Source organism: Triticum urartu, chromosome 7 (genome assembly GCF_003073215.2).
Source record: "Triticum urartu cultivar G1812 chromosome 7, Tu2.1, whole genome shotgun sequence".
Classification (NCBI taxonomy): domain Eukaryota; kingdom Viridiplantae; phylum Streptophyta; class Magnoliopsida; order Poales; family Poaceae; genus Triticum; species Triticum urartu.
Window position 1 is genome coordinate 256,795,555 of NC_053028.1, and position 25,413 is coordinate 256,820,967.

Below are 25,413 nucleotides of genomic sequence, written 5' to 3' on the forward strand. Positions count from 1 at the left end.
AGGTGATGAGGTCGCACCGATCAATGAGTTCCTCCACCGCGTCATCATTCAGACGAGGGCAAGAATAACGGGGTCGTTTCTGGCCTGTTCCCTCCATGGAGAAGACGATCGAACAATGGCAGAAGGAAGGGTGAAGGCAAATGGAGGAGGGGAGGAAGAGCGTGCGACAGTAGTTCCAAATCGAGAGGGAAAGGCGAAGAGTCGGTGGACGGTTGCCACGGTACACGAAGAGGCGCCTGGGGAGCGAACGTTGCCACAGAGGTCACACACTGACGACAAGGGCCGAGTGAACCGCATGCGTATATCGCACACACCTTGATCTGGCTGACCCTTTCTTTTGTGTTGCCTAATCACAAACAGTTCATCCGAGTGAACCGCATGTTGTATATCGCACACACCTTCATCTGGCTGCCCGTTTCTTTTGTGTTGCCTAATCACAAACAGTTCATCCGAGTGAACCGTATGCTGTGTATCTCACATGCCTTCATCTGGCTGCCTGTTTCTTTTGTTCCTCCTCATCGCAAACAGTAAGAGAGAGATACCAATCCTTCATTGCACATGCAACTAAAATCCGAACCGTGTTTGATGCATCCGTCATCGCAAAAGTTTTATACATTTTTGACGGTTTTCATACAACACCGTTTGTGATTATTGCATTGCACACAGTTTCTCGAAGGGTCTCTGATCATAGTGTCGCGTTAGCAGCATCCTACAGTAGTGCTACTACTACTACCCCGAGGGTGCCTACTACTACGTGGAGACCGCCGATGACCAGGAGTGGTTAGGAGGTTCCCAGGCAGGAGGCCTTGCCTTTTCGATCATCACTGATGTTTGTCACGACGTTGTAAAACGACGGCCAGTGAATTGTAATACGACTCACTATAGGGCGAATTCGAGCTCGGTACCCGGGGATCCTCTAGAGTCGACCTGCAGGCATGCAAGCTTGTATGACTTTAATTTCTGTCTAGAGTTGTGTTGTGATATCTTCCCATGAGTCCCTGATCTTGATCGTACACATTTGCGTGTATGATTAGTGTATGATTGAATCGAGGGTGTCACATCCAGGTCCGTGATGTTTAAGTACCTCTGTCCCCGATGGAGATCATCCCGTAGTAGATGCCAAACAAAGATCCTAATCTTAAGGGGTATGGGGGTTTTCCACAGCGGCGATAGCCAAGGCGTGGTCGGCAGCGGGTAGACAGCCTGGTATGTTGTTCTCACCGAGAATTTCGCCATCAGTTCAAGCCGCCAGGCTACCGTGTCTAGATAGTTCGGGAGCACAAATGTTAAGGTTGCTTGCCGTCTAGTGCAATCGTCACTCTCTACTTGCCCAAAGGTATGGCGGAACCGGATGTTCCATCGTCCATCTTGGAATGTTGCGGAAAGTAGTACATACATGTCCACACAAATCAAGAACAAGCCAGGGAAGTAGATACGTAATGGATCAATACCCAACCAGGGGTCTTGCCAAAACTAGATTCTGTTCCCATTACCTAAGGATAAGGAAATCCCTAGGCGGATGTCCTCCTTGATCCTTGGGATGGATCGCCAGAATTGTGAGCCTCCCGGCCGGTTACATGCCAGGAGAGGCTCACCCGTAAGATATTTTTCCTAAATGAGTTGTAGCTAGAGCCAATCCTCGCCGGGTAATATCCTCCATACCCATCTCAGCATGAGCGTGGCATTCATGCGGTGAGAAGTAGTGATGCCCAAGCCACCATGGTCCCTGGGCATATGTATCTCTGCCCACTTAACCATGTGGTATTTTTGGTGGCTGTTGGCCGCTTGCCAAAAGAACCTAGCGAGGTCCTTATCAAAGTCACTATGAACGCCCTCCGGTAGGATATACAACCCCATCATGAACATGGAGATGCTCTCTAGGTTATAACTAACAAGGATTGATTTTCTCCCTTTGGAGGTAAACCGCCGTCGCCATGTCTCAGCCCGCGATGCCACTCATCCCACCAATGGGTCTAATGCACTCATCAAAATCTTCGAGTCGGACATCGGCATTCCCAAGTAGGTGATCGGGAATGAGGTTATTCTGTAATTTAGGTTATCCGCAATCTGTTGTTGTTCCTCCCCAGGAAGCCCATGACGATGACCTCGCTCTTGTCAAAATTAATCTTGAGTCCAGACATAGCCTCAAATCAGAGGAGTAGGAACTTAATATTAATTATGTCTAGAGCGGACGCGTCCACCATAATCATGGTGTCATCGGCGCACTGAAGGTGGGTGGCCTCGCCTCGTGGTATGAGGTGCCCAACAACCCCCAAGAGATGGCCAACCCTCCTAGCTTTATCCAGGATGCCTACCAATGCATCAACGGCGAGATTGAAGAGAAGAGGACATCGGGTCCCCTCGCTTCACTCCCACTGAGGACGTAAAGAATGGTCCCACATCACCATTCATGTTAATCATCATTTCGCCCGACCTCACAAACTGCATAATCCATTTCCACCATTTGTCGCTAAAACCTTTGTGTTGCATGACTGGCCGCAAGAAGGTCTAGTCCAACCGATCATAGGCTTTCTGAAAATCCAACTTGAGGAAGACACCCTTATGACCGCGCGTCCGCTCCTCATGGACAATCTCATGAAGGGACAAGATCCCATCATGGATCCGGCACCCCTTCAAGAATGCTGTCTGGAGTGGGTGATCTAGTTGCTCGGCTACCAGTGCTAGTCTACTCGCGCATACTTTTGAGAATATGCGCTCAAGCATGTTAATAACCGTGACAGGTATGAATTACCTAATATCTGTCGCCCCAACTGCTTTTGGGGGATCAGGGTGATGACACCAAAATTTATTCGTGACATGTCAAGTGTTCCAATGTAAAATTCATGGAACATTGGCATGATCACAGGTTTTAGGACAATCTGGAATTTCTGGAAAAGGCAACCGGAAGGCCGTAAGGCCCCGTGTCGACCCCACCTTCATAGAGGTGATCACCCTACCCACCTCTTTCGGCGAGAACATGATAGTTAATTCCGCGTTCTCAATGTCGAAAACCTTGTCCGGAGGTGACCAATTTTTTTCCGCCTAGGACACCCCACCACGGGGTGCTGATACATCTCCATCGTATTTACTTTTCCAAACACTTTTGATCTTGTTTTGGACTCTAATTTGCATGATTTGAATGAAACTAACCTGGACTGATGCTGTTTTTAGTAGAACTACCATGGTGTTGTTTTTGTGCAGAAATAAAAGTTCTCGGAATTGGACGAAACTTTTTGGAGATTTTTTATGGAATATATAAAAATACTGGAGCAAAGACACACTGGAGGGGGGGCACCAGGTGCCCCAAGGCACCAAGATGTGCCTTGGTGGCTTGTGGGGACCATGTGGCTTCGCTGACCTCTCAACACTATAAATTCCTATTTGCCAAGAAAAAAATAGGAGAGGAAGTTTCATCCCATTTTACGATGCAGAGTCGCCACCACCTCCTGTTCTTCATCGGGAGGCTAGATCTGGAGTCCGTTCAGGGCTCCGGAGAGGGGGATCTTCCATCATCATCATCATCATCATCATCATCATCAACAACAACAACCATCCTCCATCCCCAATTTCATGGTACTCACTGCCTAGAGTGAGTAATTTCTTCGTAGGCTTGCTGGAGGGTGATGGGTTGGATCAGATTTATCATGTAATCGAGTTAGTTTTGTTAGGGCTCGATCCCTAGTATCCACTATGTTCTGAGATTGATGTTGCTATGACTTTGCTATGCTTAATGCTTGTCACTAGGGCCCGAGTGCCATGATTTTAGATCTGAACCCTTTATGTTTTCATGAATATATTTGTGTTCTTGATCCGATCTTGCAAGTTGTATGCACCTTTTACGTGTTATGATCCGCATACCCTAAGGTGACAACAATTGGGATTCTTCCCGGTGATTACCATAGTTTGAGGAGTTCATGTATTCACTATGCGTTAATGCTTTGTTCCGGTTCTCTATTAAAAGGAGGCCTTAATATCTCTTAGTTTCCTTAGGGACCAAGTTCTTATCGCAAGCACGCATGACTATATACAGAATACATGCCTACATTACATTTATGAATTGGAGCTAGTTCTGTCACCCTAGGTTATGGTTGTTACATGATGAATGTTATCCAACATAATCACCGATCCAGTACCTATGAGCTTTTCACATATTGATCTTTGCTAAGTTGCTACTCTTGCTACTACTGTCACAATTGCTATAAAACTATCCTGCTACCGTTACCGCTACTGTTGCCACTACAAAAAAACACTTCCGTGATGATACATGTTTGTCACAGTAGGTCACGTTTTCTGTCATACATGTACATCCATGACGATTTTATGACAGAATCAAAATAGTCATACCTGTGTTGTCGTAGAAATGTTCCATGACAATACTCAAACTATCATCATGGAAGGGTCCACTTCCATGACGATAAATGACCTAACATGGAAGTGCTGTCGTCAAGGGTAACCGACATGTGGCATCCACCATAACGGGTCACCGTTAAGCTGTCAGGTCCGGTTTTGGATCTGATAACCCGTTAACAGCAACGACCAATGGCGATTTCCACATGTAAAATTCTCATTGACCGGAGGAAACACGTGTCGGCTCTGTGAAGGGCCAGACGGCATCCATCCAATGGAGGAGACATGCATATGATACGTCGACACATGGCACGGCCCAAGAGAGGCCCATATAGGTTAAAAAGGTCAGCCCAGTCAAAGGCCCGTGTGATTTACTCAGGTACTAGTGGGATGGCCCACTAACAGCCTGCTTAAACATGGCCCATTTACAGCCCACCGCCAGATCTGGCCCGTTAATTGTTTGCTCTGTCTTTGGGCCCAATTATAGCCTAGTGAGTTTTTGGCCTGTTAGAGGCCCGATGTAGACTTGGGCCCATTTCAGCCCGGTGTGTCTTTTGTCCTGGTAATGGCCCTTGCTGCCCATGGGCCATATATGGCCTGATGCAACATTCGGCCCATTAACAGCCCATGATCATGGTGGGAATAGTTTAGCCCAACCTGACTTTGGGCCTGTTAAAGGCCTGTCATATAATTCGGCCCGTTGATGCCTCTACTAAGCTTTCGGCCTCTTAAAGGCCCATGATACCAGTGGTGTTGGAGATATAACCCCACTGTATGATGTAGCTTCTTGAGCTTGTGTTGGTTTCCCTTGAAGAGGAATGGGTGATGCAGCAAAGTAGAGGTAAGTATTTCCCTCAGTTAAGAACCAAGGTATCAATCCAGTAGGAGGCACAAGCAAGTCTCCAATCTATGCACCTGCACAAACTAAGAAACACTTGCACACAACGCAAAAAAGGGGTTGTCAGTCTCTTCATGATCACGAACAAGAGTAAGATCTAATAGAGATAGGTATAAAAGATAAATAAAAGAGCAAACTAATTAAAGTAAATATAAATAGATTACATCAAGGTATTTTTGGGTATTTTTGGTTTATAGATCTGAAAGTATATGATGGAAAAACAAGTTATTGTCAAGCAATTGATAGAAAAGCGCAAAGTTATGATGATATCCAAGGCAATGATCATGAATACAGGCATCACGTCCATGTCAAGTAGACCGAAACGATTCTGCATCTACTAATATTACTCCACACATCGACCGCTATCCAGCATGCATCTAGAGTATTAAGTTCATAAGAACGGAGTAACGCCTTAAGTAAGATGACATGATGTAGAGGGATAAACTCAAGAAATATGATGAAAACCCCATCTTTTTATCCTTGATGGCAACAATAAATGTAACATCCCAAATTTTCAATTTGGAATGTTATACATAGATCATTCATGCATATCATATTTTATTGCACTTCGTTTCGCGAATCCTCGAAATCCTAAGCAACTCAAGGACCCTCGGAGAGAGTTGGGGATTTACCCGTTTTCATATTTGAGTTTTATCAAATAGTGAAACGAGGATTTTTGGTTTTAATTATTTTTCTCTCCAAAAATATTTCATACTAAAATATATGAAAGGAGATAATATGACTTCTCCAAAATAAATGAAATATTGGAGGAAAAATATTAAAATCAAATATTTGATTTTATTCAGAGTTTATTGCTATTTTATTTGAATTAGAAAAAATGCACGTTTTTTTCAAAGTTGCATTTTAGGGCCAAGAAAATGTTCATCTTGTTCTAAATATTTTATTTAGACGGTGAAAATTTGTTTGGCATTTTTAGATTTTTATTTTATTTTCTAGGATTTATTTGGTTTCGGCGAAATTATTTAAAAAGAACTACAGCGCCCGACTGGGCTGAGGCCCAGCCGAGCCAGGCCGCCGACCCACCTCCCCGCACCGTCGTCTCCCACCTGGAGACCGCGCCCGCCACCGCTCCACGCCGTGGCCGAGTCGGCCACGACCCCCCCCCCCTCCCCCAACCACCCCCCCCCCCCCCTATAAGCCGACCCGCCCCCCCCCTGGAGCCCCGAAGCCGCCACGCCACCGCAAGCCACCGCCGCACGCCGTTGCTGCCGCACGCCACCACCGCCGCCGCACGCTGCACCTCTCTAGAAACTTCCGTGTGCAGCCACAAGCTATTATGGGCTCTATCATAGTTGAGTAAGTTGCGTGAAGCTCCCAAAGAGGTGGATCAGCAGGTAGAGGGATGTAGGTTGGTATGGTCTTCCCGGAGTAAGGGGTTAATGCTTCTGAAATACTGTGTCTCGGTCATCCGTTTCTCAAACATCATCTAGTGCGAGAAATCCAACAGAGGAGATATAGTCTTGTGGGGAAAAGTGCGCAAACCTCTGCAGAGTGTATAAACTAATCATGGTGAGCCGTGTCCCCAGTTATGGACATCTTGAGTATCTAGTACTTGGAGTATCCTAAGTATCTCATCACTATTAAATAATATTGTTGGGTTGTTAATTACCTTAATTGGGATTGAGTTGGAGGAACCTTCTCAATGATGTTTCAACTACCATGATAGTTAAATAAAATCTATTCCATTGTTGTAGGAAAAAATTGGCTTTTCGCAAAAAACTATAACCATAGAGCTCTCCACCAGCCAAATATGCATGTAGTGATAGCATTATTCTATTCTTGCTCTATTGTGTTATTTTGCCATCATATTCCTTGTGCTGACCCGTTTTCGGGCTGCAACGTATTATGTTGCAGACTTTTCAGATGAGGAGTAAGGTTCGTTAGGTCCTTGCCGTGCAGCTCAGCTATGCCGTTGGAGTTGATGGACTCACTTTGTCTTCCAAGCCTTCCGCTGTTATCGTATTAGATGGCCTTAAGCCATATTTATTGTAATAAGTTCTCTTTTGAGACATTCGATGTAATAAGTGTGTGATTGCTACTCTGTTATAAATCCTCAAGTACTGTGTGTGTCAGCATTACCGATCCAGGGATGACACTAAAGCACAGAGACTTGACCGTTTGAGGTCGGGTCGCTACAAGATGGTATCAGAGCACACGCTAAGTGTAGGACACGACCACTAAGCTAAAGCCCTAGATCACTATTCTCTTCTCATTTCTGACTCCTCTCCATTTTATACTCTTTAGGATGGCGGACGCAAGGAACAAGTTTGTACAACCGGATGAAGACGCCCCCTTTGGACGACACTTGAAGGAAGTCACTAGGTACCTGAACATTGGAATACCAAGCTTCATCGGGACTTACAACGCCACCTTACCAGAAGAGGAGCGATGGATGATTCAAGTTCAAGTTCCAGGAAAGACATTCACGCCAGTCACTAAGCCCATAGAGTTTTCCTTCAATGCACCAACCTAGAGTCTAGGAAAGAGTATGGCAGCTCACATCACCATAAGACGCATTGGAGAAGTTTATCATAAGGAGCTTAAGTATACTATCTATCAGATTTGTGGGCACCGAGATGAGCAATGGGAGATGATCAGCACCAGGAAGGATAGATCAATTGCAACTTTTATCCCGGAGTTAAACCAACACATTCGTCGCCAGGAGAATCGGATGTGCGCAGGAATGATAGACCTAAAGAAGGCGATGACTAGGATCATAGAACTGGAGGAAGAACTCAAGGCTACTCGTGAAGATTATGAGGAGGAAATCGTCGTACTAGTGGAGAAGAATGACGATCTGGAAAGGAAGCTAGGAGTATTCATGGGAGACCCCGCACCAGGAGGAGAAGACGAAGAACCCAAGGAGATTCGCCAGGAGGACTAAATTATCATCGACGACACCGACACAGACCCCGACGATAGCGATGATGACTATGAAGACGAAGCTGGAGCAGACATCATGGAGTCTTCAACCGAGGAATATTTTTAGTAGACCACCACATCAGTAGTAGTATTCCACCATGTATATAGGCCCTGTTTGGTTCAGCTGTGGATTTCTAAAAGCAGTTGTGAAAAATCTGCTGTGGAAAAACAGATGTGAAAAATCTGATGTGAAAAAGATGTAGGTCATTTGGCAAACCAGCTGATACAGCTTTTTCAGATTTTGACCCGCAGCGGAATCAGATTTTGGAAAGCACATCCTGGGCTGCTTCCGCTTTTGGTTCAGATTTTGGCAGCAGATTTCTGGAATTGGATTCTGCTGGGTTCGCCCTTTGGTTCAGATTCTGCTGCGCGACAGCCGAATCCTTCGATAAAAGCTAAACCAAATAGGGCCATAGTATAGTCCGAGCACTTTTGTAATGATAGTTAGATCGATTGTATGCCCTTGCTTGATTGATTGAGTGAAATGATTGTGTTTGTCTCATGTGCATATGGGTAGTGTTTTCTCATTAGACCTCATTCTATTCTAATCTCTCCCCTCTAAACCCATCAGATGCCTCCGAGACATGAACCTGGATTTACTTTCCCACCAGAGCTCACTCAGTTGATCCAGCAGCAGAATACCCTGATGCAGTTGTTAGTTCAGAACCAAGGCAACAACAACAACAACAACAACAACAATCCACCGCCACCACCACCGGTTGATAACTTAGCCCGTTTTCTGAGGTTGCAACTGCCGGTGTTTTCCAGTAGCACCGAGCCGATAGTGGCAGATGATTGGATCTGCAGGATTGGAAGGGAGTTAACCACTTCAGGATGTACAGATGTTGAGAAGGTGCATTTTGCTGCACATCAGTTGGATGGACCAGCAGCCTCATGGTGGGAGAATTACACTGTCACCTACCCTATAGCCACTGTTACATGGGATCAGTTTCAGCAAGCTTTCCGTACAGCCCATGTCTCAACTGGAGCTATGAGTATGAAGAAGCGTGAGTTTCGCAACTTACGCCAGGGGAACCATACTGTGGCTCAATACGCGGATGAGTTTAGCAAGTTATCTCGCTATGCCCCTGATGATGTGGCCACAGATGCTGCAAAGCAGGAGAAGTTTATGGAAGGGCTGAATGATGAGATGAGCATGCAGTTGATGGTGGAAACATTCAACAACTACCAGGAGTTGGTAGATAAGGCTCTTATGATTGAAGGGAAGCAGCAGTAGATTGAAAGCTGTAAGAGGAAGTATGGACAAGGAAGGTATAATTCAGGAGTTCAACAGAAACCTCGCCTAACCCCGAACACGGGAGGACTTGTTCATAACCATGGAGGCCACACCCACAATGGAGGAAGTAACCATAATCATATTGGCCCAAGGAATGGGAATGGGAATGGAGCAAGCAACAATCAGAACCGTTCCAATCCAGCCACACCCGCCAAGAGAGACCTAAGCCACGTTACTTGTTTCAAGTGCGGGAAGACTGGACACTATGCCACGGAGTGCCCTGAAGCGAAGAATTGAAACGACAATGGGAGCACTGGAAAGAAGCCCAATCCATTCAACAAAGGACAAGTGAACCACGTCAATGTGGAGGAGGTTGAAGAGCATCCAAACGCAGTTATTGGTAAGCTTTTGGTTAAGTCTTTTACCGCCCTTGTTCTATTTGATACTGGTGCATCGCATTCATACATATCAAGGGAATTCGTGGATAAGTTTAAACTACCAATCCAAACCCTTAGGACCCATCTGTTAGTGAGTTCACATGGAGCAGAGTATATGGCTAGTCGATGGTGCGGCCAGATACCCTTAACGATTGGTAGCCATGTTTTCCCGTCCGACCTAATAATCTTGGAGCCACAAGGATTGGATGTGATATTAGGCATGGATTGGATGTCAAATTATGGAGGAAGCATTGACTGTGTTAGTAAGTCAATTTGTCTCACCACCCCTGAGGGAAAAAGGATCAAGTATGTATCTAGGCATGCGCCAAGGAGTAGCCAAGTGAATACCCTCACGGGAATTGTTCAGGAGGAAGTGCCTGTAGTCAAGGATTACCCGGATGTTTTTCTAGAGGAGCTACCAGGCATGCCACCGGATCGAGACATCGAGTCTTTGATAGAGCTATTTCCAGGTACCGGTCCTATATCGAAGCGACCATATCGGATGGTCGCAAATGATCTGGAGGAGATTAAGAAACAGATCAAGGAGTTATTGGAGAAAGGTTACATTCGACAGAGCTCATCACCATGGGGAGCCCCAATGCTTTTGGTCGATAAGAAGGATAAGTCTCTAAGAATGTTGATTATCGTGCGTTAAATGAGGTGACGATCAAGAACAAATACCCACTACCGATGATCAATGATTTGTTTGACCAGCTGCAAGGAGCCAAGGTGTTTTCAAAGATCGATCTGCGATCTCGATATCACCAGCTGAAGATACGAGAGAAGGCCATACCGAAGACAGCATTCACCACACGATACGGGTTGTATGAATATACGGTCATGTCGTTTGGACTGACTAACGCCCCTGCCTATTTCATGAGCATGATGAACAATGTGTACATGGAATATTTGGATAAGTTTGTTGTGGTGTTCATTGATGATATAATGGTATACTCGAAGAATGAGGAAGAGCACGAAGAGCATTTGCGTTTAGTTCTAGAGAAACTCAGGGAACACCAGTTGTATGCCAAGTTCAGCAAATGTGAGTTTTGGTTGAAGGAAGTCGGATTCCTTGGACATGTTATATCAGGAGAAGGTGTAGTAGTAGATCCCACCAAGGTTCAGTCAGTCACTGAATGGTTGGCACCCACTTCAGTTAGCGAGATCCGCAGTTTTCTTGGACTCGCAGGATACTATCGGAGATTCATTGAGAATTTTTCCAAAATTGCGAAGCCAATGATGGAGTTATTGAAGAAGGATACCAAATTTAAATGGACAGAAGAATGTGAGGCGAGTTTTCAGGAGTTAAAGAAATGTTTTACCACAGCCCTAGTGCTGATTCTGCCGGATATACGTAAGGAGTTTCAAGTGTATTGTGATGCCTCTCCCCTAGGACTTGGAAGTGTGCTTATGCAGGACGGAAGAGTTGTTTCGTATGCCTCACGACAACTAAAACTGCACCAATTGAATTATGCCACGCATGATTTGGAGTTGGCTGCCGTAGTGCATGCGTTGAAGACTTGGAGACATTACCTTATTGTAAATTGTTGTGATGTATACACAGATCATAAGAGTTTGAAGTACATTTTCACACATAAGGAGTTGAATCTTAGGCAGAGGAGATGGTTGGAGCTTATAAAGGATTATGACATGAAGCTTCACTATCATCCAGGCAAGGCCAATGTCATAGCCGACGCTTTGAGTCGGAAGAGTTATGCTAATACCCTAGTGAGCACGAGATTGCCAAAGGAGTTAGCAGAGGATCTCAGGAAACTTCGATTGGAGATTGTTCCTAGAGGTTTTGTTGCAACAATGGAGGTTCAGTCTACATTGTTAGGAAAGATTCGAGAAGCTCAGAAGCATGACAATGAGATTGCCGAGATAAAAGAGAGAATGAGCGAAGGAAAGGCCAAAGGTTTTCGTGAGGATGAGCATGACACCACATGGTTTGAGGACCGTGTTTATGTGCCCAATAACCCAGAGATCAGGAAGTTAAAACTTCAGGAGGCTCATGACTCACCATACTCGATACACCCCGGAATCACCAAGATGTATTTGGATTTGAAGGAACATTTCTGGTGGACTGGTATGAAGAAGGATATTGCCGAGTATGTAGCCGTATGTGATGTATGTCAGAGAATGAAGGCTGAGCATCAAAAGCCAGCAAGATTGTTACAGCCTATGCCGATACCCGAATGGAAGTGGGATAAACTTGGCATGGATTTTATCACCAGATTACCCAAGACCAAATCAGGATATGATTCTATATGGGTTGTAGTTGATCGCTTGACCAAAGTAGCTCACTTTATCCCAGTGAAAACCACCTATACAAGTGCAAAGTTGGCCAAGATATATATGACCAGGATCGTATGTCTGCATGGAGTTCCAAGGACCATTGTATTAGATAGAGGAACATAGTTTACTTCAAAGTTTTGGCATCAGCTGCACCAAACTTTGGGGACAAGGTTGGAGTTCAGAATAGCATTCCACCCGCATACAGATGGACAGACCGAGAGAGTCAACCAGATCCTGGAGGATATGTTGAGAGCCTATGCTCTAGATTATGGATCTAGTTGGGATGAAAATTTGCCCTACGCGGAGTTCTCATACAACAATAGCTATCAAGCCAGTTTGAAGATGGCACCGTTCGAAGCCCTGTATGGACGAAGGTGTAGAACACCGTTGATGTGGGATGAAGTTGGAGACCGACAGTTGTTTGGACCAGATTTGATCAAGGAGTCTGAAGAAAAGGTTAAGTTGATCCGAGATAGACTAAAGGTAGCTCAGTCCAGGCAGAAGAGTTATGCAGATTCGAAATGCAAGGAAATAACCTATGAAATTGGAGACCGAGCATATCTGCGAGTGTCACCCCTGCGAGGAGTGAAACGTTTTGGAGTTAAGGGAAAGTTAGCCCCGAGATTTGTAGGACCGTATCAAATTTTTGAACATATGGGAGAAGTTGCCTACAAGTTGGGGTTACCTGAAGGACTGTCAGGAGTTCATGATGTATTTCATGCTTCACAGCTGAAGAAGTTTCATGTTGAGATGGCCGATATACCATTAAGAGATACAGTACCCTTGGAGGTGATTCAGTTGGACAGTGATTTGACCTATGAGGAGAAGCCAGTCAGGATTCCTGAATTTGCTAGCCGAGTCACCCGCAGCAAGGTTATCAAGTTTTGCAAAGTTCAGTGGAGCCACCATACTGAGGATGAAGCCACCTAGGAACGAGAGGATGATCTTCGCAAAGACCACCCACACCTATTCTCTAGCCAACCCAAATCTCGAGGGCGAGATTCATCTTAAGGGGGGGGTAGGTTTGTAACATCCCAAATTTTCAATTTGGAATGTTATACATAGATCATTCATTCACGCATATCATATTTTATTGCACTTCGTTTCGCGAATCCTCGAAATCCTGAGCAACTCAAGGACCCTCAAAGAGAGTTGGGGATTTCCCCGTTTTCATATTTGAGTTTTATCAAATAGTGAAATGAGGATTTTTGGTTTTAATTATTTTTCTCTCCGAAAATATTTCATATTAAAATATATGAGACAAGATAATATGAATTCTCCAAAATAAATGAAATATTGGAGGAAACATATTAAAATAAAATATTTGATTTTATTCGGAGTTTATTGCTATTTTATTTGAATTAGAAAAATTGCATGTTTTTTTCAAAGTTGCATTTTAGGGCCAAGAAAATGTTCATCTTGTTCTGAATATTTTATTTAGACGGTGAAAATTTGTTTTGGCATTTTTAGATTTTTATTTATTTTCTAGGATTTATTTGGTTTCGGTGAAATTATTTAAAAAAACCGCACCGCCCGACTAGGCCGAGGCCCAGCCGAGCCAGGCCGCCGGCCCACCTCCCCGCACCGCCGTCTCCCAACTGGAGACCGCGCCCGCCGCCGCCGCACGCCGTGGCCGAGTCGGCCACGACCCCCCCCCCCTCCCCCAAGCAACCCCCCCCCCCTCTTATAAGCCGCCCCCCCCCTTAGAGCCCCGAAGCCGCCCCGCCGCCGCAGGCCGCCGCCGCCGCATGCCGCACCCCGCCGCCCCGCCGCGGAAGCCGCCGGAGGTATACGTCGTCGCCGCCGTTCGTTTGGTTTTATTTTAAAAAAACCGATCCGGTTTTTTTAGAAACCCTAGTTTGTTTTTTTAGATCGGTTCACCGGTTTTTCTCGGTTTAGTTACTTTGCGGACGTTCGTCCGTATGTTCATTTTAACGAACGTCTTTCGCTCGTTAGTTACAAACAACGAACATTTGTTCGTTAGCCTTTTCGTCTGTTTTCTTTTTCTCGGATTTTCCGCGATTATTTTCAATCACGATTTCTGATCCGATTTTCGTTTCAGTTTATCTTTTCGCTCGTTTATCGGAATCAGGCGATTCAAGCACCTAGATCTTTGTCTCGAAATCCTCTTTCTGTTTAATCAACTTGAACATGATTTTGGTACTGTAAAATTTGACTTTGTCTAGATTAGTAAACGGATCTTGTTTCTTTCACAGTTTGAGTTTCGTTGCTCCGTTTGATTTGATTCTTTTCGCAAACCGGAGTTCTTAAGTTGAACTTTCTTGTTAGATCTTCTTATTTGAGATTTACCCATGTTTCTTTGTTTGATTGTTTATGTATGCTTGATGACCCACAAGTATAGGGGATCTATCGTAGTCCTTTCGATAAGAGTGTCGAACCCAACGAGGAGCAGAAGGAAATGATAAGCGGTTTCAGCAAGGTATTCTCTGCAAGTACTGAAATAAGTGGTAACAGATAGTTTTGTGATAAGATAAATCATAACGAGCAACAAATAACAAAAGTAAATAAAGTGCAGCAAGGTGGCCCAATCCTTTTTGTAGTAAAGGACAAGCCGGAACAAACTCTTATAATAGGAAAAGCGCTCCCAAGGACACATGGGAATATCGTCAAGCTAGTTTTCATCACGTTCATATGATTCGCGTTCGATACTTTGATAATTTGATATGTGGGTGGACCGGTGCTTGGTGCTGTTCTTACTTGAACAAGCATCCCACTTATGATTAACCTCTATTGCAAGAATCCGCAACTACAACAAAAGTATTAAGGTAAACCTAACCATAGCATGAAACATATGGATCCAAATCAGCCCCTTACGAAGCAACGCATAAACTAGGGTTTAAGCTTCTGTCACTCTAGCAACCCATCATCTACTTATTACTTCCTAATGCCTTCCTCTAGGCCCAAATAATGGTGAAGTGTTATGTAGTCGACGTTCACATAACACCACTAGAGGCTAGACAACATACATCTTATCAAAATATCAAACGAATACCAAATTCACATGACTACTAATAGCAAGACTTCTCCCTTGTCCTCAGGAACAAACGTAATTACTCACAAAGCATATTCATGTTCATAATCAGAAGGGGTAATAATATGCATATAAGGATCTGAACATATGATCTTCCACCAAATAAACCAACTAGCATCAACTACAAGGAGTAATCAACACTACTAGCAACCTACTAGCACCAATCCAGGACTTTGAGACAAGAATTGGATACAAGAGATGAACTAGGGTTTGGAGATGAGATGGTGCTGGTGAAGATGTTGATGGAGATTGCCCTCTCCCGATGAGAGGAGCGTTGGTGATGACGATGGTGATGATTTCCCCCTCCCGGAGGGAAGTATCCCCGGCAGAACAGCTCTGCCGGAGCTCTAGATTGGTTCCACCAAGGTTCCGCCTCGTGGTGGCGGAGTTTCGTCCCCAAAAGTTCCTTCCTATTTTTTTCTCATCGAAAGACCTCATATAGGAGAAGATGGACGTCAGAGAGCCACCAGGGGGCCCACGAGGTAGGGGGCGCGCCCTAGGGGGGGCGCGCCCCCCACTCTCGTTAGCAGGGTGTGGGCCACCTGGCCTTCATCTTTGGCGAGGATTTTTCTTTATTTATTTTAAGATGTTCCATGGAGTGTCAGGACTTTTGGAGTTGCGCAGAATAGGTCTCTAATATTTGCTCCTTTTCCAGCCCAGAATTCCAGCTGCCGGCATTCTCCCTCCTTATGTAAACCTTGTAAAATAAGACAGAATAGCCATAAGTATTGTGACATAAAGTGAAATAATAGTCCATAATGCAATAAATATCGATATAAAAGCATGATGCAAAATGGACGTATCAACTCCCCCAAGCTTAGACCTCGCTTGTCCTCAAGCGAAAAGCCGATAACAATAAATATGTCATCATGTTTAGAGGTAGAGGCGTCGATAAAAATAAAATACGGACATGAAGGCATCATGATTATTCTCATAACAGCAACATATATAGATTTTGTCATATGATTACTTATGTTCAAGTGATGATCTAGTCACAATGCAAAAGTATAAATCATAAACCTTATTGGGCTCCAACAAACTATAATCTCAGTCATTGCAGCAATTGCAATTTATCATAACATCGGAAAGAGTCTATGTCAGAGCTAAAAAGCAAGTCCACATACTCAACTATCATTTAGTCCTCCATAATTGCTAACACTCACGCAATACTTGTGGTTACGGAGTTTTAATCGGACACAGAGAAAGATAGGGGCTTATAGTTTTTCCCCACAACCTTTTACCTCAAGGGTAATGTCAACAATAATGGTTCATGCTCCCCTACATCCAATTAGATATATATATATATATATATATCATGTTCTTTCCAACATGCTGAGCTTGCCAAAGGATAAAATAAAAAGGAAAAGGTGAAGATCACCATGACTCTTGCATAAGGTAGAGGATAATAATAAAGGATAGGCCCTTCGTAGAGGGAAGCAGAGGTTGCCATGCGCTTTTATGGTTGGATGGATAAAATCTCAATGCGAAAGAACATCACTTTATATTGCCCCTTGTGATATGAACCTTTATTATGCAGTCTGTCGCTTTTATTACTTCCACATCACAAGATCGTATAAAGCTTATTTCTCCCACACCAATCAATCATACATATTTAGAGCATTTTTTTATTGCTTTGCACCGATGACAACTTACTTGAAGGATCTTACTCAATCCATAGGTAGATATGGTGGACTCTCATGGCAAAACTGGTTTAAGGGTATTTGGAAGCACAAGTAGTATTTCTACTTGGTGCCGATAATTTGGCTAGCATGAGGGGGAAAGGCAAGCTCAACAAGTTAGAGGATCCATGACAACATACTTTATCTCAGATATAAGAAAGACATAACTCATTACGTTGTCTTCCTTGTCCAACATCAACTCTTTAGCATGTCATATTTTAATGAGTGCTCCCAATCATAAAAGATGTCAATGATAATATATCTATATGTGAAAACCTCTCTTTCCTTATTACTTCCTATTAATTGCAACAATGACCAAAGCTATGTTTGCCAACTCCCAACAACTTTTAATCATCATACTCTTTCTATGTGAAGTCATTACTCTCAATAAGATCAATATGAACACTTTGTTTCTTTTTATTATTTTTCTCTTTTCTTTTATTCACCCAAGATCATGGCAAAATAATCAAGCCCTTGACTCAACACTAATCCTTATTATATATAGCTCACGGACTCGATTACAAGGAGAGATCATAAAGCAAACTCAAAACTAGATCATGCCATAAACTTTATTCTACTAGATCAAGATACTACTAATAGGATCGAACTAAGAAAAACGGTAAAGATAGGAGTTGTGATTGTGATACGATATCGGGGCACCTCCCCCAAGCTTGGCAGTTGCCAAGGGGAGTGCCCATTCCCATGTGATTATATCTCCATGGTTGGTGAAGAAGGTGGAGGTGTTGTTGATGATGCAGGCTTGTCATCCATCTTCCAAGTCATAGGTTCACCATCATAGAAGGTTGATCGAGTCTCCGGAATCCTCGAATCTGCAGCCAAACTCATTCTTTTGAATCTATATTCATACTCACAGTTTTGGTTTTGCAGGTCATAGATTTGGGCTTGGAAGTGCTCGATCTTCTCATATAGCTTGAAGATGGCCTCCTCGGTGTTCTTGGCATTCGGCTTGTAGTTGTTAGTGAACTTCGCGAGCATCGTGTGGCTACCGTTGATTCCACGCTCCACCATCCCCTGGCACTTGAAAACTTGTTGCTCCATTGCTTCGAGCCTCGTCTCCACGCTTCCGGTTCCCTTTGGTCCCTCAACATCGCAGATGTGCAACAACCCATCACGCATCTCAATGGTTTGAGGGTGTCGCAGCACCTCCGCGAGGTAAGGATTGATGACCTTCTCGAAGAACTTGTCCTTGGAAGCACTTGGGGACGTCATGATAATCTAGATCTGTCAGAAAAACAACTCGAAACAAGAACATATAATAATTGCGTGATACGGGAGTCAAAACCTTCGGGAGAATATATAATGAATTTTTACCGACCAAAATATGTATCGTGCAAGAAAACGGAGTCCGGAAGGCACACGAGGTGCTCACGAGGTAGGGGGCGCACCCAGGGGGTAGGGCGCGCCCACCACCCTCGTGGGGCCCTCGTGTCCTTCCCGGACTGCTACTTATTTTTCTATTTTTCTAAATATTCCAAAATGGAGAAATATTGCCTTAAAAATTGTTTTGGAGTCAGTTTACTTACCGTACCACATACCTATTCCTTTTCGGAGTCTGAAACGTTCCGGAAAGTGTCCCTTATGTATTCCTCCGGGGTTACGGTTTCAATAATATTGGTTTCAACATTTATGGGATTACCTGAGATATAATGTTTAATTCTTTAACCGTTTACCACCTTCGGATTTGTGCCCTCGAAGTTGTTGATTTTTATGGCACCAGAACGATAGACCCCTTCGGTAATGTAGGGGCCTTCCCATTTAGAGAGAAGTTTTCCTACAAAAAATCTTAAACGAGAGTTGTATAGCAATACATAATCACCTACATTAAACTCACGCTTTTGTATCCTTTTGTCATGCCATCTTTTAACTTTTTCTTTAAACAACTTGGCTTTTTCATAAGCTTGGGTTCTCCATTCGTTAAGTGAGCTAATATCAAATAACCTCTTCTCACCGGCAAGTTTAAAATCATAGTTAAGCTCTTTAATAGCCCAATATGCCTTATGTTCTAGTTCGAGAGGTAAGTGACATGCTTTTCCATAAACCATTTTATACGGAGACATACCCATGGGATTTTTATATGCAGTTCTATAATCCCATAATGCATCATCAAGTTTCTTGGACCAATTCTTTCTAGACCTATTAACAGTCTTTTGCAAAATTAATTTGAGCTCTCTATTGCTCAACTCTACTTGACCACTAGACTGAGGGTGATAAGGAGATGCAATTCTATGATTAACATCATATTTAGCAAGCATTTTATGGAAAGCACCATGAATAAAGTGTGAACCACCATCAGTCATTAAATATCTAGGTACTCCAAACCTCGGGAAAATAACTTCTTTAAGCATTTTAATAGAAGTGTTATGATCAGCACTACTAGTTGGAATAGCTTCTACCCACTTAGTAACATAATCAACAACAACTAAAATATGTGTGTATCCATTAGAGGCAGGAAAAGGTCCCATATAATCAAACCCCCAAACATCAAACGGTTCAATAACAAGTGAATAATTCATAGGCATTTCTTGACGTCTACTAATATTACCAATTCTTTGACATTCATCACAAGACAAGACAAACTTACGGGCATCCTTGAAGAGAGTAGGCCAATAAAAACCAGATTGCAATACCTTATGTGCAGTTCTATCTCCAGCGTGGTGTCCTCCATAAGCCTCGGAATGACACTTGCGTAGGATTTGTTCCTGTTCATGCTCAGGTACACAACGTCTAATAACACCATCTACTCCTTATTTATAAAGATGTGGGTCATCCCAAAAGTAATGTCTTAAATCATAGAAAAACTTTTTCTTTTGCTGGTATGTGAAGTTAGGTGGTATAAACTTAGCAACAATATAATTGGCATAATCAGCGTACCATGGAGTACTATGAGAGGTACTTATAACATTTAATTGTTCATCAGGAAAGCTGTCATTAATAGGTAGTGGGTCATCAAGAATATTTTCTAACCTAGACAAGTTGTCTGCAATGGGGTTCTCAGCTCCCTTTCTATCAACAATATGCAAATCAAATTCTTGTAGCAAGAGAACCCATCTAATAAGTCTAGGTTTAGCATCTTTCTTTTCCATAAGGTATTTAATAGCAGCATGATCAGTTTGAATAGTAGTTACTTTAGAATCAACAATATAAGGTCTGAACTTATCACAAGCAAATACAACTGCCAAAAGCTCTTTTTCAGTAGTAGCATAATTTCTTTGAGCATTGTCTAGAGTCTTACTAGCATAATGAATAACATTTAATTTCTTATCAACTCTTTGCCCTAGAACATCACCTACAACATAATCACTAGCATCACACATAATTTCAAAGGGTAAATTCCAATCAGGTGGCTGAACAACAGGTGCAGAGACTAATGCTTTCTTAAGTATTTCAAATGCTTCTACACAATCATTATCAAAGACAAATGGTATATCTTTTTGCAATAAATTAGTCAGAGGCCGAGAAATTTTTGAGAAGTCCTTAATGAACCTCCTGTAAAATCCGGCATGACCAAGGAAACTTCTTATACCTTTGATGTCCTTGGGACATGGCATCTTTTCAATAGCATCGACCTTGGCTTTATCAACTTCAATACCTCTTTCAGAAACTTTGTGCCCCAAGACAATACCTTCATTAACCATAAAGTGGCACTTTTCCCAATTCAAGACAAGATTAGTTTCTTCACATCTCTGTAAAACTCGATCAAGATTGCTCAAGCAATCATCAAAGGAGGAACCATAGACGGAAAACTCGTCCATGAAAACCTCATAAATCTTTTCACAAAAGTCAGAGAATGGTAGCAGGTGCATTACATAAACCAAAAGGCATACGTCTATAAGCAAAGGTACCAAAAGGGCATGTAAAAGTAGTCTTTGATTGATCTATAGCCGACACGGGTATTTGAGGGAAACTAGAATAACCATCTAGAAAGCAGTAGTGTGTATGTTTGCATAATCTTTCTAGCATTTGATCAATAAAAGGTAAGGGGTAATGATCTTTCTCAGTAGCTTTATTTAATTTGCGGAAATCAATTACCATCCTATAACTTGTGATAATTCTTTGTGGAATCAATTCATCTTTATCATTAGGAACAACAGTAATACCTCCCTTCTTAGGGACACAATGGACAGGACTTACCCACTCACTATCAGCAACAGGATAGATTATACCTGCCTCCGGAAGCTTGAGTGTTTCTTTTCTTACCACTTCTTTCATTTTAGGATTCAGACGTCGTTGAGGATCACGAATTGGTTTGGCATCTGCTTCCAAATTTATTTTATTTTGACATAGAGTGGGACTAATGCCCTTAAGATCATCAAGAGTATATCCAATAGCAGCACGATGCTTCTTCAGAGTTTTCAATATCTTTCTTCTTCATGCTCTGAAAGGTTAGCACTAATAATAATAGGATATATCTTCTTTTCATCAAGATGAGCATATTTAAGATTATCAGGCAAAGGTTTAAGCTCAAACATGGGATCACCCTTGGGTGGAGGAGGATCCCCTAAAATTTCAATAGGCAAGTTGTGTTGCAGAATAGGTTCCTGTTTAAAGAATACTTCATCTATGTCCCTTCTTTCATTCATGAACATATCATTCTCATGGTCTAGCAAATAGTGTTATAAAGGATCACTAGGAGGTACGACAATAGAAGCAAGAACAATAATTTCATCCTTACTAGGTAATTCTTCCTCACGATGTTGTTTACTAAATTTAGAGAAATTAAACTCATGAGCCATATCATCCAAGCCAACAGTAACAACATTCTTTGTGCAATCTATGGTAGCATTGACAATATTTAAGAAGGGTCTACCAAATATAATGGGACAAAAACTATCTTGTGGGGAACCAAGAACAAGAAAATCAGAAGGATATTTAGTTTTGCCACACAAGACTTCAACATCTCTAACAATTCCCATTGGTGAAATAGTATCTCTATTAGCAAGTTTAATAGTAACATCAATTTCTTCTAACTCAACAGGTGCAATGTCATGCATAATTTCTTTGTATAAGTCAATAGGTATTGCACTAGCACTAGCACCCATATCACATAAGCCATGATAACAATGATCTCCTATTTTAACAGAAATAACAGGCACGCCTACCACAGGTCTATGTTTATCTTTATCACAAGGTTTAGCAATTCTAGCAATTTCACCTTCGAACTGAATAACATGCCCATCAATATTATAAAACAAGAGATCTTTAACAATAGCAATATTAGGTTCTACTTTAACTTGCTTAGGAGGTGTATAAGTTCTAATATTACTTTTACGAACAACAGTTGAAGCTTTAGCATGATCCTTTATGCTAACAGGGAAAGGTGGTTTCTCAACATAAGAAGTAGGAACAATAGGATCATTATAAGTGACGGTCTTTTCTTCAACTTTAATAGGTGCAGCTACTTTTACTTCTATGTGAGGATGATATTTAAACCACTTCTCCTTAGGGAGATCAACATAAGTAGCAAAAGATTCACAGAAAGAAGCTACTATCTCAGAGTCAAGTCCATATTTAGTGCTAAACTTATGGAAAATATCGGTGTCCATAAAAGATTTAACACAATCAAACTTAGGTGTCATACCTGACTCCTTACCTTCGTCGAGGTCCCAATCTTCAGAGTTGCGTTTAATTCTATCCAATAAATTCCATCTGAATTCAATAGTCTTCATCATAAAAGAGCCAGCACAAGAAGTATCGAGCATGGTTTGATTATTATGAGAAAGCCAAGCATAAAAACTTTGCATAATTATTTCTCTCAAGAGCTCATGATTGGGGCATAAATATAACATTGATTTAAGCCTCCCCCAAGCTTGAGCGATGCTTTCTCCTTCGCGAGGCAAGAAATTATATATATAATTGCGATCACGATGAACAAGATGCATAGGGTAATACTTTTGATGAAATTCCAACTTCAATCTTTTATAGTCCCATGATCTCATATCATCACATAGCCTATACCATATCAATGCGTCTCCCTTCAAAGATAAAGGGAAGACCTTCTTCTTAGCAACATCATCGGGTATACCTGCAAGCTTAAATAATCCACAAACTTCATCCACATATATTAAGTGCTCATCAGGATGCTTCGTTCCATCTCCTGTAAAAGGGTTAGAAAGCAATTTTTCCATCATACCCGAAGGAAATTCAAAAGGAGTTTCATTTTCAATAGGTTCAGTAGGTTGAGGAGAAACTCTTTGCTCTACTGGACAGGGTGAAGATACCCCAAACAAGCCCCTCAGAGAATTACTTTCCATAGTAGCAAGTGACAGTAAATTTCAGCACACTATATAAATTTTTCCTTACCAAATTCCACCTACCAAAGGCGCTACACTCCCCGGCAACGGCGCCAGAAAAGAGTCTTGATGACCCACAAGTATAGGGGATCTATCGTAGACCTTTCGATAAGTAAGAGTGTCGAACCCAACGAGGAGGAGAAGGAAATGATAAGCGGTTTTCAGCAAGGTATTCTCTGCAAGTACTGAAATAAGTGGTAACAGATAGTTTTGTGATAAGATAAATCGTAACGAGAAACAAGTAAAAAAAGTAAATAAAGTGCAGCAAGGTGGCCCAATACTTTTTCTAGCAAAGGACAAGCCGGAACAAACTCTTATAATAGGAAGAGCGCTCCCGAGGACACATGGGAATATCGTCAAGCTAGTTTTCATCACGTTCATATGATTCGCGTTCGATACTTTGATAATTTGATATGTGGGTGGACCGGTGTTTGGGTGATGTTCTTACTTGAACAAGCATCCCACTTATGAACCTCTATTGCAAGCATCCGCAACTACAACAAAGTATTAAAGGTAAACCTAACCATAGCATGAACATGTGGATCCAAATCAGCCCCTTACGAAGCACAGCGCATAAACTTAGGGTTTAAGCTTCTGTCACTCTAGCAACCCCATCATCTACTTATTACTTTCCCAATGCCTCCTCTAGGCCCAAATAATGGTGAAGTGTTTGTAGTCGACGTCACCATAACACCTAGAGGCTAGACAACATACATCTTATCAAAATATCAAACAAATACCAAATTCACATGACTACTAATAGCAAGACTTCTCCCTTGTCCTCAAGAACAAACGTAATTACTAACAAAGCATATTCATGTTCATAATCAGAGGGGTAATAATATGCATATAGGATCTGAACATATGATCTTCCACCAAATAAACCAACTAGCATCAACTACAAGGAGTAATCAACACTACTAGCAACCTACTAGCACCAATCCAGGACTTTGAGACAAGAATTGGATACAAGAGATGAACTAGGGTTTGGAGATGAGATGGTGCTGGTGAAGATGTTGATGGATATTGCCCTCTCCCGATGAGAGGAGCGTTGGTGATGACGATGGTGATGATTTCCCCCTCCCGGAGGGAAGTATCCCCGGCAGAACAGCTCTGCTGGAGCTCTAGATTGGTTCCGCCAAGGTTCCGCCTCGTGGCGGTGGAGTCTCGTCCCAAAAAGTTCCTTCCTATTTTTTTTCTCATCGAAAGACTTCATATAGGAGAAGATGGACGTCGGAGAGCCACCAGGGGGCCCACGAGGTAGGGGGGCGCGCCCCCCACCCTCGTGAGTAGGGTGTGGGCCCCCTGGCCTTCATCTTTGGCGAGGATTTTTATTTATTTATTTTAAGATGTTCTGTGGAGTTTCAGGACTTTTGGAGTTGCGCAGAATAGGTCTCTAATATTTGCTCCTTTTCCATCCCAGAATTCCAGCTGCCGGCATTCTCCCTCCTTATGTAAACCTTGTAAAATAAGAGAGAATAGCCATAAGTATTGTGACATAAAGTGAAATAGCAGTCCATAATGCAATAAATATCGATATAAAAGCATGATTCAAAATGGACATATCAATGCTATTGTTTATTTGCGATAGAACACCCGGAGTGTGAAGCGTGCTACTACGAGTCCCTAGGTTTTGCGGATCATCAGCAAGGCAAGTAACACTTTGATCATACCCCTTCATCACCCAGTTTTTATGCATTGGATCCAATCCTCAAACATTGCATGATTAGAATGTGATTAACATGTGGGTTGGGAAGTAGTTGATGAGGTAGAACCTATTGCCCTGTTATATTCAAACCTTGGGAGTTACTTCTACGTATTTCTTATATTGCTATGCTATGCTCGTAGACATAGTTTGGGTGAGTGAAATCCATGACAGATGTGAGATTGTTAATTAATGGTTCAACTTAAGGTGGCAACTTGAATACACATCTGGGTGGATTGTTTGTTGGGCACTTGGGGAATCCAGTGTTGTCCTAGGATATCCCGGAGTACCCGTGTGATAATCCTATGTTCCGCCACCCAGGCTCAAAGAGAACTGAGATATTTTCATGCTAGAAACTTCCGTGTGTAGCCACAAGCTATTATGGGCTCTATCATAGTTGAGTAAGTTGCGTGAAGCTCCCGAAGAGGTGGATCAGCAGGTAGAGGGATGTAGGTTGGTATGGTCTGCCCGGAGTAAGGGGTTAATGCTTCTGAATGACTGTGTCTCGG